The sequence below is a fragment of the Oryctolagus cuniculus genome, chromosome 6, assembly GCF_964237555.1.
Source record: "Oryctolagus cuniculus chromosome 6, mOryCun1.1, whole genome shotgun sequence".
NCBI lineage: Eukaryota > Metazoa > Chordata > Mammalia > Lagomorpha > Leporidae > Oryctolagus > Oryctolagus cuniculus.
The window spans coordinates 24,059,484-24,073,873 of record NC_091437.1 but is presented as its reverse complement, the minus strand read 5'-3'; the positions used below and the strand labels follow the sequence as shown (position 1 = coordinate 24,073,873).

General features: G+C 54.1%; 1 long non-coding RNA gene across 2 annotated transcripts in view; it reads right to left on the bottom strand.

Annotated features, from left to right (window-relative positions):
- The window catches only part of LOC103347879 (uncharacterized), a 38,346-nt gene extending 24,219 nt beyond the window's left edge, over positions 1-14,127 (bottom strand). For both annotated transcript variants that reach the window (XR_011389738.1, XR_011389739.1), the window contains exons 1-2: positions 14,006-14,127; positions 9,640-11,582 (exon numbers count right to left, since the gene is read on the bottom strand). This is a non-coding gene — a long non-coding RNA (uncharacterized lncRNA). The remainder of the gene's footprint in view (positions 1-9,639; positions 11,583-14,005) is intronic.
- Between the last annotated feature and the right edge of the window lie 263 nt (positions 14,128-14,390).

Below are 14,390 nucleotides of genomic sequence, written 5' to 3'. Positions count from 1 at the left end.
AACAGTAAAGGAAGACCTTTCTCTCTGTCTCTCTCTCTCACTGTCCACTCTGCCTGTCAAAAAAAAAAAAAAAAAAAAAAAAAAAAGTGAGGGTACATGGGGCCAGTGCTGTGGCGTATCTGGTAAAGCCACGGCCTGCAGTGCCAGCATCCCATATGGGGAACAGTTCGAGTCCCCCGGCTGCTCCATTTCCCATCCAGCTCTCTGCTATGGCCTGGGAAAGCAGCAGCAGATGGCCCAAGTCCTTGGGCCCCTGCACCCGCATGGGAGACTCGGAAGAAGCTCCTGGCTTCAGGTCAGCACAGCTCTGGCCGTTGAGGCCAACTGGGGAGTGAACTAGCAGATGGGAGACCTCTCTCTCTCCCTTTGCCTCTCCTTCTCTGTGTGTAACTCTTTCAAGTAAATCAATAAATCTTTTATTAAAAAATGAGGGGACACGGAATATTCACACACAAGATTCGACTTATCTATGTGCTTTCAGTTCCTTTGGGTATTAGAATAGGTGTAGGGTTCACTTTTTAAGAAACTGCCTCACTCTCTCCCCCAAAGTGGTGGTACATTTCATATTCCCACCACAGCGCATGGAGGCTCCAGTTCTTTCCTCCCGTCCTTGCCAACACTTCAGGTAGTCTGTCTTCTCTTTCTAATTGTTCTGATGCCTGTAATGCAGTGTTATCTTCTTGAGGTTTTAGCTTGCATTTCCCTGAAGACTACTCTGAGTTTTTTTTTTGTTTGTTTTTTGTTTGTTTGTTTTCTCATGCACTTCTTTTCCTATCCATTTACTATCTTTGGGGAAGCATCTATTCAAATATTTGTTTATATTTTTTAAAGATTTATTTATTTATTTCAAAGTCAGTTACAGACAGGAGAGGCAGAGAGAGAGGTCTTCCATCTGCTTATTCACTCCCCAGATGGCTGCAACGGTGGGAGCTGCGCCGATCCGAAGCCAGGAGCCAGGAGCCAGGAGCTTCTTCCAGGTCTCCCATGTGGGTGCAAGGTCCCAGGGACTTGGGCCATCTTCTACTGCTTTCCCAGGTCATAGCAGAGAGCTGGATGGGAAGTAGAGCAGCCGGGACTTGAACCAGAGCCCATGTGGGATGCCAGCACTGCAGGTGGGAGTCTTACCCAGTACCCCACAGCGCTGGCCCCAGCTTATTTTTTTAACTAATTGTTTTCTTACTATTGAGTTTTGAGAGGACTTTTCTGCGTACTTGCCCATTATCATGTATACCCTTTGCAAAGATTTCCTCTCCATCTGTGTTTTGTCTTTTCATTCTTCTAACATCACGTTTCAAAGAGCAGGGTTTTCGATTCTGATGCAGTAGTGTCACTCTCTTCTGTGACTCACACTTCTTTGGCAAAGATTTTTTAGATTCCAGACTAAGTCAAGGTCGGACAGGTTTTCTCCTAGAAGTTTCTCGGTTGTTGGGTCACACATTTAAGTCGATGACCCATCGTTAGATTTTTAAATTTATCTCCATTTTGCAGATGGGGGGAGGTATGGCTCAAATTTTAGTGCCTTTTTTTTTTTTTTTTTTTTTTTTTGCATAAATCCAATTTGCTGTAGAGACGATGCTTTCCTCCCTGGGTTGCCCGTGTGCCTTTGTCAGAAAATCAGCTGTCAATGTGTGGGTCTGCTTTCAAAGCCTGTTCTGTTCCACCCATCCATTTACACATCTTCATGACAGCACCACGCCGTCTGGATTACTGTGGCCTTTTGTATAAATTATTTTTCATTTTATTTTAAAGGCAGAGAGACAGAGAAACAGACACAAAGAGTTCACTCCCCGAATGCCCACACCAGCCAGGACTGGGCCAGGCCAAAGCCAGGAGCCCAGAACCCAATCCAAGTTTCCCACACAGGTGGCGGGGACCCGAGTGCTTGAGCCATCACTCACTGCTCCCAGGACGTGCACTGGTAGGCAGCTGGATCAGAAGCAGAGGAGCCAGGACTCAACCCAGGCACGCTCTGACCCGGGGCGCAGGCCCCCCAAGCAGCCCCTGAACTGCTGTACCTGACACCTGCCCCGATTACTACAGTCCTAAAACTGGGTAGTATTTGCCCTTCAATTTTATTCTTCTTTCCCAAAACTTTGGGCTAATCTAGGCCGCTAACTTTTTATATGAATTTTAAAAGCAGTTTGTCAATTTTTTTAAAAAAAATATCAGCTAGGATTTTGATTGGGAGTATATTAAATCTACAGAACATTTTGGAGAAAATTGACAATACTGTCTTCTGACCCACAAACAAGGTATGTTTCTCCATGTAAGTTTAATTTCTCTCCGCAATGTTTGGTGGTTTTCAGAGTATGAATTTTGCAAATACTTTATCATATGTTTCCCTAAGTATTTATAAAAGTGCTTTTGTAAATCCTATTGTTACAAATTCCAACACTGAAATGTTTGTTGTTAGTAAATGGGAATATAATCAATTAAAAATACTGATCTTAAATTCAAAAATCTTATTAAACTTGCTGATTATTCTAGATGCTTTTTTTTTTTTAATTTGATCTTCTTTCTTTGGAAGGCAGAGGGAGACAAATGGTCATACAGAGAACTCCTGTCTGGTGGCTCAGTCCCCAGATGCCTGCGACAGATGGGCCTGGGCCAGTCAAGACTGGGAGCCAGGAACTCGCTCTCGATTTCCTATGTATCTCCCAGGGACCTAACTCCTTGAGCCATCACGTGCTGCCTCCCAGGGTATGCATTAGCAGGAAGCTGGGACTAGGACTCAGGCACTTTGATATGGAATGTGGGTGTCCCACGTCGCATCTTAGTCACTGGGCCAAACACCCACCCCCATTCTAGTGGTCTCTCAGAGTCCCGAACACTCCCCTGCTTCTTTTGCCGCCTCTCTGAAGCCTGTGGAAGTCTCACCAGCACCCTCTGGCATCCTTGCCCAGGGCGAATCCCGCTCCTCCTTCCAGAAACCTTCTGATGCCAACCGCCCTGCTTCAAGCTCTCTCTCGTGTCTGCACCCTCAGCTGGCTGTGTCTTTCTTCCCAACTTTCCAAACGGCTCAGGATCCCGCCTGAAAACCTGGCAGCACAGCAAAGCCCTCCATCCTGAAGACCCCTCCATCTCCTGCCTCCTCCACCGTGACAGCCCAACTTCCAGAAAGCCCTCAACGCCCTCTCTGTCCCCAGATCCCATTCACCCGTCACCCAGCAGGAAGCGGACTCACCCCTGCTGCGAAGGTCCCCAACAAGTCCCCCATTGCCGCAGTCACCCAGAGCCCTCTCCGCTCGACTGCTCACAGGCCCCAGCGCTGTCACCCTCACCTCCGTCTGGGCTCTTCTTCCATTTCCCTGCCTTTCTCTTCTTCTACAGACCCCTGAGCATTGGCACTGCTCTGAGTTCTCGTCTCATTCAGACTGATCACTAATTGCAGATCACTATCCCATCCCCACTGGAAGCCATGTACGTTTGCTCAGGTTGTGCACTGTGTGACTCCGGAGAGCACACTGTGCTCGCTCAAGGGTAATGCCCAGACTTGAGTGATGTAAAACCTGGCCGTATATGGGAGCCCTACTTGTATGTGCTCCAAACATCTCACTTGACATCCTACAGAGCGATGGCTACAAGGGTTTTGAAGGCTGGCCTTTCCCCTTCTTCAATGTTGCACATCATCGGTACTGGTAGATGCTGGACAGGTGGACTGGATACCGGCCAGTTTAGATTTCTCCACTGAGACGTGTCACCAGCCACACATGTGGCGCTGTGTTTCCTTGTGAACTAGATGTTCCGCGGGGCTAGAGGAAGCGCCGCACCATCCAGACACTAGCTGTGTGCCCCACTTCACTTACGTGAGCTCCACTCTGCTCACTCAGCAAGGAAGACCTACCTCTCTGAGTGGGGTGAGGGTTACTGAACCAACGGTACACCCCACCCCCCAGCTTCCGGCCCATCCCTGCTACTCTTGGGCATTCAGGCTAATTCCGCTGATCCCACTGGCTAAAGGCTACCCCAGGAAACACAGGTTCTCACTGCTCATGGAAGAGCACAGAGATCATGGGAAGGGAACAAACCCCCCGGGGGCTGCCCTGCCTCACCTCCTGCTAGTTCTCCATTTCAACTCTACTCCTGCTTTTTCCAGAATCACTTAGCAAAGGGTGGGTGCTCTGTGCGGCCAGGCGCTGCGCTAGGCCTGTCCTCGCCACACACAGCCTTGTCCTCCCGGCACGGGCGCTCTGCTACACCTGGAAACATCTTGGCGTCCTGAGGTCTGTACTTGTTAAAGGTCGGAACACACAAGTGGATGCAACCAAGAGCAAAGGAACGGGGAGTGGGGAGGAAAGAGGCGGCCCTGTAGGCAGAGTGTTTAAGGACGGACTCCCAGGAGGCGGCGTATGAACAGAGAGCTAAGTCAGGAGAAACCGTGAACGCCAGGTTTGAAGGGCACAGCTCAGGGGTGACGGCAGCGTGGCTGCAGCAAAGCAGAGAAAGAGGAGGGGGCACGGGCACCACCCGAGAGGCAGGCACTGGGTCATCCAGCGCTGGGCGTCTGGACAGTGTGCTAAGAGAGGTTTTCCAAAGTGCCTTCTGAGAGGGGAGGGGAGATCTGAGTCAAGGTTAAAGTAGATGAGGATTTAACATCCAGAGACACGTGGCCACCAGGGGGAGCACCAGGCACGCACTACGGGGTCCAGGCCCCAGTCAGGGCTTCATGAGATGGGTGGGCGAGTGAGTGAGTGAGTCAGACAGAGACAGAGAGAGAGTGTGTACACGGTATGCATGTATGCACACATATGCTAGGAACGCTTCCCAGAGAAGCAGCTGCTGGCAGTCACGTGTGCAATGCCTCCTGTGCTTGGCCTGAATGGCTCTCTATGGCAGCCTTGCCTCCCACCCCTGCGGCAGGTACTTCCTTTCAACAACCCCGTTTCGGGATGCCGATCAGGCTATCACACTTTAATGCATACACTACTCAGCCAGCAATCGCTCTTCTGTTTATTCTCGAGAAATAATTGGCCACATTCATGAAGAGGTTTGCACAGAGATGTCCACAGCAGCACTGTTTGTACATGAGTGAAAAACCCGGCAAGGACTTCAATCCAGTCTCAGCAGGGTCCGGGGGACTGCAAAACTAGCAGTGGCTCAGCACTCTCCGGGGGCAGCCTGAATTAGGAGAGCTCTCCCGGGCAGGCTGGGCAGGCTCCCACAGAGCAAGCTCAGAACGATGCGTCCAGAGCAGCTCCAGCCTGTCCAAGACGACACAGCCAGAACCCCGAGCATGTTCTAGGATGCTGACATCCTAGTGCGAGGACCAGAGGAGCTGCAAGATCCTTGTGAGACAGCAGAGGTTGCCTCTGTGCGGAGTCTGCATTGGCAGCTGGGGAGAGGTTCAAGGCGGCTTTCGCCATCGATACAGGGTTTTTCCTGTACTTAAGGGTTTTGTTCAATACAAAATAAACCTAAGAAACAATACAGACCTTGAGGTCACGCAGCTGGGACGAGGAGGGCTGGGATCCCCAGCCCGGTGTTGGGGACAGCAGTGTGCAGCACCAGGCCCTGCTACTCTGCCCGGTCCCTCACTCACCTAGCAAGTGTTCACTGAATGTCTGCCGCAGGCCAGGCCCCGAGCTAGGAGCCGGGAGACAGCCAAGTAGAAAATGCAAGTCCCCTACGTGCCGCTCACTGCTGGTTGGAAACACTCCAAAGCAACACCGACCACACCCCAGGTGGTTCCTCCTCTTTCTTGGGGGCTCCCACTTTGGTTCCATCCTTGGATAACAGTGTCATTCTTTGTAATTCTGAAGAGTCCAGTCACTTGATTCTCAGTTACTTGATTCATCCTCAAAATGGGTTCACTACCACACTCAGAGTTGTGGTGGCCATCAAACAGGGTAAATGCTTAGCCCACAGCCGGATGCACCAGTGGTGTGAGTTGGGTAAATGGGACATTATTAGTAGTAGTAATAATAATAACATCCCTGAGGTCTCAGTCCCTTTGCTGGCAATCGCACGGGAAAGGGCTCCAGGTGCTCATGGATCTCCTGCAGCGAGCCAAAGGGGAAGACAAGGGGCGTGGCCTAAAGAAGGAAGGCGTCCCTACAGCTCTGGTGATCATCCATCGAGTCACTCGCCTTCCAACCCGCAAAAACCCGCTCCGATCACCAGCTCAGCACCCAGGTCACCGACAAAACTTAAGGGCCCAGTCTTTGGGAAGTAGCAGGCTGCTCCTGGGCACCCAGACCGAGGGATTTGGGCCACCCTCGGCTGCTTCGGCGCCCCCCGGAAAGCTTCTGGGAGAACGGGACTCCCGAACGCACGGGCTGCCCGACCCGCCGAAGCAGCCGGGGCTCTGCCCACTGTGCGCGGAGGCACCCGCTCTGCGGACCAGCGCAGGCACAGCGGGTGGCACTGGCCTCCGGGTGCGGGAACGTGGGCAGCCCGCCCCCTCCACATCACTCGGCTGGGGTTTAGAAGTGGAGATGGAGGAACCCTCCCGGGGTCAGCATCAGCTTAAAGCAGTTACTCCCTCGTGCAAGGCTGTCCAGGTGTCTGACCCTGGCGTGGGGGTTCGAGACCCGTGGGTGCTTTTTCCTCGGCATTCTCTCCTCTCCTCCCACCTCTACCTCCACTCTCTCCCTCTGTGACCCTGTTCAGCTCCCCGCCATCAAACTGTCTGCACGCTGATGATTTCCAAAGGCACAAGAGGTGACTTCAAAAAGTTCATGGAAAATGGAATTAAAAGGTAACTTTATTTTTATGGGGAAAAAAAGATTTTTAAAAGTCCATGCAGGGCAAAAATCTTCCTGGCAACCTTTTAAAAGGACCTGTTCCTGAACCCATGGCTCTCTTCCTTTCCGTCTCCTGGTCTCTGGTTGGATCTCTCTCTTTCGCTCTCCTTCTCCCTCCTTTCCTTCTTCGCCCCTTCCCTCTGGTCAGGTTTCCCCCAATAAACTCTTTCCCTTAAAAAAAATATCCATGCAGGGGTCGGCGCTGTGGCACAGCAGGCTAATGCCCTGGCCTGCAGTGCCATCATTTCATATCGGCGTTGGTTCGAGTCCTGGATGCTCCACTTCTGATCTAGCTCTCTGCTATCGCCTGCGAAAGCAGTAGAAGATAGTCCAAGGCCTTGGGCCCCTGCACCTGCGTGGGAGACCTGGAAGAAGCTGCTGGCTCCTGGCTTCAGATCGGCTCAGCTCTGGCCATTGCAGTCATTCGATGAGTGAACCAGTGGATGGAAGACCTCTCTTTCTTTCTCTCTCTCTCTGGCTCTACCTCTCTCTCTAACTCAGTCTTTCAAATAAATAAAATAAATCTTTTAAAAAAATCCAGTTTTTTTTTTTGTAATATGCATTTCCCATGAACATTTTGAAGAACTCACGTATCTTAAGCCCAGGACTTCTCTGACCTGCAGATTCTAGTATCCAGTACTCTACCTGGAATGTCTGGGATCAAACAGGATCAACTCCAACAGGTCGCTTCCCACCCAACCAACCCTGTTGCTCCCTCAGTCTCTCCCGTCTCAGCAGAGAGCAGCACCATCCACTGAATGCTTGCATCAAAGTCCTGTGGGTTTTACACCACTGCCGCTGCATCCTGCTCCCTATCAGTCTGCCTTCAGCCCCGTTCGCCTGGACCACTGACAGCCACGCACAGCCACGCACAGCCACGCACAGCCACACACAGCCACGCACAGCCACGCACAGCCACGCAGCCGGCCTCCCTGCTTCCTGCTAGCACCTGCCAGTCCAGTTCTTTACACAGCACAGAGGTCTTCCCTTCCTAGTTTCTGGCATGAAAAATGGTGGAGATGCCCAAAGCTCCTGTTGGGGTCACATGAGGACACAGGGCCAGAAGGCCAGCAGGGTTGTGGGGAGATGACCTGAACCCTAAGAAGCACAAGTGGAGACTCGCCCCATCACTATGCCTGAGCCTCAGGTGGAAAACTGTGGGAGGGCGCAAAGTGCATGAAGTTGGCAGATGACATAGGATGGACCGCACGCCCGCCTCTGCTCAGGTGCAGCCCCTACCTGGCTGCCTCTGGGTTGCTCCACGGCTTTTCACTGCCTCCTTTGTCGGCGACAGGAAACAGCATCAGGGCCACAGGTCTCTCCTCTGCAGGGAAACCACCCTCAGCTCGGAAGAGACCTGGGGGCTGTCCTGCTGCATGCTTGATCATTCTAGTATCCTCATTTTTCAACACTTCCACACAGGGCCAGGCAGAGCAGCTGACCTTGACGTGTGAGCCTCGGAGACCTCTCCCGCGTTCAGCGGGTGGGGAGCCAGAGAACAGGCCCTCTCCTCCAGGAGAGCAGCAGGGGCCACTTCTGTCCTTCACCCCCACGGCCCGGGGCCCTGGTTTCTCTCTCCTGCTCCTTCTAACTGAACCCCCTCTCCTCAGGGGGCTGCAGCTCGGAGAGGCACAGCAGGTTTGGCTGCTGCATTTCCCAGGTCAATCAATTCAAGTCCCCAGGGTAACCGGTGACCTTGGGGGGAAGGGGATCCTGGGCCTTGACCTGAGGGCGGGCCTGGGATTTCTTCAGGGCAGAGAAGGGAGGGGGCGCTGAGGGACCACCAGTCCTGCAAACTGGGCCCATGGTGTTCCCAGAGATGAGAACCATGTTTGGCTGCAGGTTATTCACTGCCAAGTAGGGGAGGGGCTATCCGATGGGGGTGAGACAGCAATAACTGCAGATCCCTCTAACCGACGCCATCAATACCGGGAGCCTTCTCCCTCCACTTCCCGGCAGAGCACCGGGCATGCAGCAGGCAATCTACACGTGTGTGCAGAAAGGATGGAGGAACAGACGTGCCAGAGACAATCCCACCCCTCCCTGCAGGGAAGTGCCAACTTCCCCTGCTACCCCAGGCCAGGAAAATCCCGCAACTTTCCACAAGCGGCTGTTCAGGCTCCAGAAAAATGAGGGAAAACAAAGCTCTCGAACCTGCACCGCCTCTCTGGCAGCTGTCGGCGAAGCGGCAAACAGACGTCTGGGGAGTCGGCGGAGCCAGATGGAGTTCAGATCACCAAGTCAAGAGCTTTCATCCAGGAATGCTGCCTTTTGCATATTTACATAATGTTACTGATGTGGCTGCTCCTGACCTCGTTGGGAAAGAGAAGTTCTGCTGTGCTCCAGATGTGCGGCTGCTCCCAGCTCACCCTCGCTGGGCTCCCTGGGGCACCAGCTTTGCCTTTGGGGCCGAGAGTGCGGAGTCCCAGGGAGGGAGCTGTGTCCTCTGCCAGACCCCAGTTGCTACCCCAAGCAGAAATGGTCCCTTCCTCTAGGCGTGGAACGTGGGACTTCCTACAACTCCTCCACTCCACCTCCAGAATGCATTACTTCCCATGTGGTTCTGCCGGTCCCAGAAGTATACTTTAAGAAAGGGGGCCCAGCGGGGTGCTTCCAAACCTGCCGAGGCATTGGCACCCCCAATGCCAGGCGGCCCCTGGCCCGGGCGCATTAGCATTCCCAGCAAGTGGGTTGGGCAGGCAGAGCCTGAGGCTCCATCGCACACACGCTGAACTGGCATCTTCACCTTCGCAAGCGTGAACGCCCTGCGCTGGGTGTGTGTTGGGCATGCGAGTTCTGGGCTGCCCACGTACAGCTAAAGAGAACCCGATAGGCTGGAGACCTGCATAGGCAACCGGGTTCCCAAGGCCGGTCTCAGGCATGGTAATGAACTCACCTGGGAGGCTTGTAAAGTACTGGGGGCTGGGCCCCCTTGAGAGCCATTGAAATCAGAGTCTCCGGCTCCACCCTGGCAAGTCGGAGGTTCCTCACAGGCTTCCCCGCGCACTCAGGGCTGAGACCCCGTCTCCGTGTGCTGGTACGGCATCTTCCACACCAGAATCCAGGGTCTGCTGCCAGAGTTGGCTCTGCCTCGTCTATACCGGTGTCTGCTTGCGGAAATCACTTAGTTGAGGCTACCACAGCAAACACCACGCATGGAGCGGCAGAAACTAAGGAGACGGCAGCGTCCAGGATGAAGGCGTCACCTTGGGTTCCTGCTGGGGGCGCCGCTCTGGCGCCGCGGGGGCCGCCTTCCTGCCGCATCCTCCCTTGGTGGAGAGAAAGACAAGCAAGCTCTCTGCAGCCTCTCTGTAAAAGGGCACTAATCACCTCGCCCCGGCTCCACCCCCATGACCTAGTCACCTCCCAAGGGTCTCGAACGCAGTCACGTCGGGATTAGGGGGCTCAGCAAATGAATTTCGGGGGAGGCAGGATGCAAATATTCAGTCAAGTACTCGACCTGAGCCTTAGTTCCTTCCCCGAGAACCGGTGGGTGAATCGAGACTGTGCGGCTTAGTATGAAGCTTTGTACCAACCGAGGCGGCAGTAGCAGGTGGCTTTGATTATTACTGGCACCACAGGGCAAGACTGAAGCTGACGGTGCTCTCGGGCTCTTTGTAACCCAGCCCAGCCCCCCCTTCCCCAGTTCCAGGACAGGCTTGGCTGCCGGAGGGCAGAAACGTGAACACTTAACTGTTAAGATGCAAAGGTGGCCACTTATTCCCAGGAGTTCTGCGACCTCTGTGATGGGGATCAGAGTTCATTGGTCATGTGTGATGCCACTCTGTGTGGATGTCCTTGGGCTGTCAGCTGGCCCATCAGGGAGGAGGCCCAGGGACACAGCACGGGCTGCGGCCCGGACCACAGGAGGGTTCAGAACCCCGGCGCTCTCAGGAGGTCTCTGTGGGCCTGGGCCTCACCCTGCTTCGTGCAGGAAGGACACCCACCTGCACAGCAGGGCCTCCCCTCAGCCCAGGCGGCGAACACGGCTTAGAGCCGCTGCAGACGCCGGGTGCAGAAAACGAAGCTGAATCCACAGGCTTAGCCCCAGACACAGTTTTCCTAGCGTAAAAGATGTAGCTGGAAAAGCGATAAAAGGGGTTTTCTTTTTATCATTCACTGGCACACGGGCCTCTCTATTGGCTTGCTCTTGCTACTTCACAAGTAACCACACAATTAAAATTGAAGTGATCTGTAACAACACCCCTTATTATTTCTCCATTCTGTAAACTCCGAATTCCTGCTGGACTCGACTGGGCTCTCCGCTCAGGGTATTGTCAGCAGGGCTCTTCCTGGGGGCCCCTCGCCAAGCTGGGGTCAGCAGGTGGCAGAACCCAGGGCTGGTGTCTCCCTTTCCTCCAGGGCTGTCAGCCTGGGGCTGCTGGCTCCCCCTGCAGGCCACTGCCTTCCCTTCTCTCCTGCTGCAAACAGCAACGTCACAGAAGGCTTCTCTGACTCTATGGATGCCTGCCACCAGCTGGAGAGAAAATTCTGGAATGGTTAGACTGGCCCTGCCTGGCTCGTCTCCCTGTACCATTCAGGAAGTAGCATTAGGGAGTAAGACTCATGGAAGTCATCTTCAAAATTTGCCTATCATTCTGCTCGTTTCGTTTTTATTTTGCAACTTATTCATAATCTACTTTGGCACCATAAAGGAAGATCATAATACATTATGGATGTTCACATTTTTCTCAAAGTCACAACTGATCGGAAAAGATCTCCAATAGTTGACGATGGCTGTCTTAGTTAATCTTTACTTTTGCTTCCTGCTCCAAAACTTTTGCAGGGAGAATGTGTTAATTTTGTAAAGAGAAAAAAGGTATCTTCAAAAGCAGAGATCTGAGAGAAGTGAAAAGATAATAAATTAACACCAATTAAGCGGCGCGATACAGGTGCAAGCGCAGATACGCAGATCAAAAGAATAGAGCACGTGGCTCAGAGACAGGAGCTAATAGGATGAGGAAACAAAGCGATGGATCAGGAAGCAAATGACGAATTTCTGGTGGCAGGACGAAGATTTTGAGGTGAAATTAATTATAAACCTAAGTTCCCATTTTAGAGTAAATCAGATTGAAATAAGATTAAAAAGTTAAGTTCAAAAGAAAACAATAGGGTGTGTGCAATGGCCCTGGGACTCGTGCCTCTCCCACTGCAGTGCCTGTTCAAGCCCTGGCTCTCGGCTTCCTGCCGCCGTGCACCTTAGAGGGCAGCAGATTATGGCTCAAGTACTTGTGACCCTGACACCACCGGGGAGACCAGGAGGGAGTTCTGGGCTCCAGGCTTCAGCCTCACCCAGCTTTGGTCACTGTGGGCATTTGGGGAATGAACCAGTGAATGGAAGATCTGTCTGTCTTTCAAATAAGAAGAAAATAAATAAATATTTAAAAATAAAATAGAAATATGAGGAAATAAAAACCAAATTTACAAGTGTGGTTTTTCTGAAGATAAAAATCTGGTCACAGGCCTTTGGTCTAGTGGTTGAAAAGCTTTGGGCGCCCACATCCCACACTGGGGTGCTAGGGTTTGAGTCCAGTTCCGCTCCCTGTTCTTGCTGCCTGCTAGTGCACACCCTGGGAGACAGCCAGTAACAGCTCAAGTCCTTAGATCCCTCCAACCTACATGGGAGACCTGAGTTGCAGCAGTTTCAGGAGAGAACACACAGACGGGCAATCTCGCTCTCTCCCCTCCTCCCTCCCCTGCCTTCTCAAAATAAAATTTTAAAAAATGCTTAAAAATCCAGTTAGAAAGATAACAAGAGGGATTTATTTTTAATCCTTCATTAATGTAAAATCTATGGTCTCCAAAGTCTGTGTTTTCTGAGACGGACTCCCTGGTGAAATCTCTTGGGCACGCACGGATGCCCATCACGCCAGGGCCCGGCCACCCCCATGGCTGTGGGTTCTCCTGTGTTGTGAGCACAGGCCCTCCGCATCCCCGTCCTGCTCTCTCCAGGCTTGGCCCCAGCCTGTGTAAGCCCAGGCGTATGCACCTGAGCCGAGTCAGAGGCCCTTCCTCATCACCACTGCTTGCTGGCCTGCTGGCTCCCCTCCTGCTGTCTCACCAGGCAAAGGCACGGGGCTGCTGGCTGATGCCTGCTCAAGCTGTGCTGATGCAGGAGCCGCCATGCCCGGCCTCTAAGCCCAGCGCACTGGGGTGCAGGAGTCGCTGGCTACCCTCAGGGAATTCAGGTCTGCATGAAATGTACTTAAGGAGGGACTCCGAGGGGAGGGGTCCTCAGACGTGTGTGTGTTACAGAGCCCAGTGCGTTCTCCCCAGGAGAGGGCCAAGGCCTGAGGGCCTGCTGCTCCAGGCTGGACGTGAGTAGGAGCTGAATGGGGTTTGAAGCCGCACCTTGTAGTTCAAGGGTCCCATTCTGCCAGTGCCAGGCCCCTGCCCCGCTGCAGAACTGAGACCAGGTTAGGGGAGTGCGTATCCCCTCCCCTCCCTGTCCCCTAGTTGTCCCGAAGCCGCTCCTCAAGGGGGCTTTGTCGCGTGCCCTACACCTCTGGGAGCTGGGCTGAGAGCCGTCGCCAGGGAGAGGCTCCCACACGCAGATGGCTTCCTCCAGCCTCCATTATTGATGGGCTGCTGCCAGGAAGCCGCGGGGACTTGCCGGCCCCCCGGCAGGGGAAGATGGTGATTTTCCATCTGTTCACTCAAAAACTCATTTCCGTCCAAATGAGGATATTTAATCAGTAGTCTATCCTCCTCGTCCCCGCTATTCCCAAATCCCAGGCTGCCTTCCTTCAGACACAGAATCCCAGCGGAAGAGGAAAGCCGGCCTGCAAAGGCTTAGCGGCCGCGTCTCCTCCCGGCCTGCACTGGGTCAAGCAGTGCTCGCTGACTGGGGAGACCCATGGGTGCGCTTCCTCCCCTAGCCCGCGAGGCCAGCGGCTCGCGGCAGAGCATGGCCGGCCGGCCTCCCTGGGGACGGGGATGCCTGCGAGCCGCTCTCTGCTTTCCTGAGAGGCCCAAGGAGGTCTCTGGCTGCAGGCTGTCCGACAGCCACTCCAAGCCCCGCCGATAGCTGCCTCTTCCTCTTTTAGGGAACAGCAGGGCCAGGGCCCGGTACGAGCGAAGGGGCCGCCTGGTCTCGGGAAACCAGGCTCTGAGTTCAAACCTTCGGCAGTCTTTGTGGGCTGGGCCCTGTGTGCCCCCGAGCGCTCCCACGCTGGCCAGGGAGGCCAGGGGAGCAGCGGGAGCGACTCTGGAGGCAGTGCTGGTGGGGGCCAGGCTGAGCGCGCCCACTGCCGGCTTCTTACCTGCCTGGGCGGTTCTCAGTCCCCGACAAATGGCGGCCACTCAGGCACGGGCACCGGAACAGGAAGTCTCGCCCTCCCTCCCTCACACCGCTCTGGGGATACTCACCCCTAGGAGGGTGCTGGTGACGCCCGCGAGGCTCAGCCCAAGGCCAGGCGCCCTCGCTGCACACAGGCAACGTTCTGAACACGAAGGGCGTGGCAATTTCCCGACACCCTCTCAGCCGGAAGCTCGTCACGGCTGCCCATCCTCGCCGCTCTGTGCCCGTGGCCAGCGCCTCGATGGTGGGTGGGAGGGTGTGCAGCTGGCTGGGCTGAGCCGGGCTCTGGGGGACCTCCCTGCTGCCCTGAGGCTGGAGCTGGAAGGCTCCTGTGAGGCTGCCTTCCT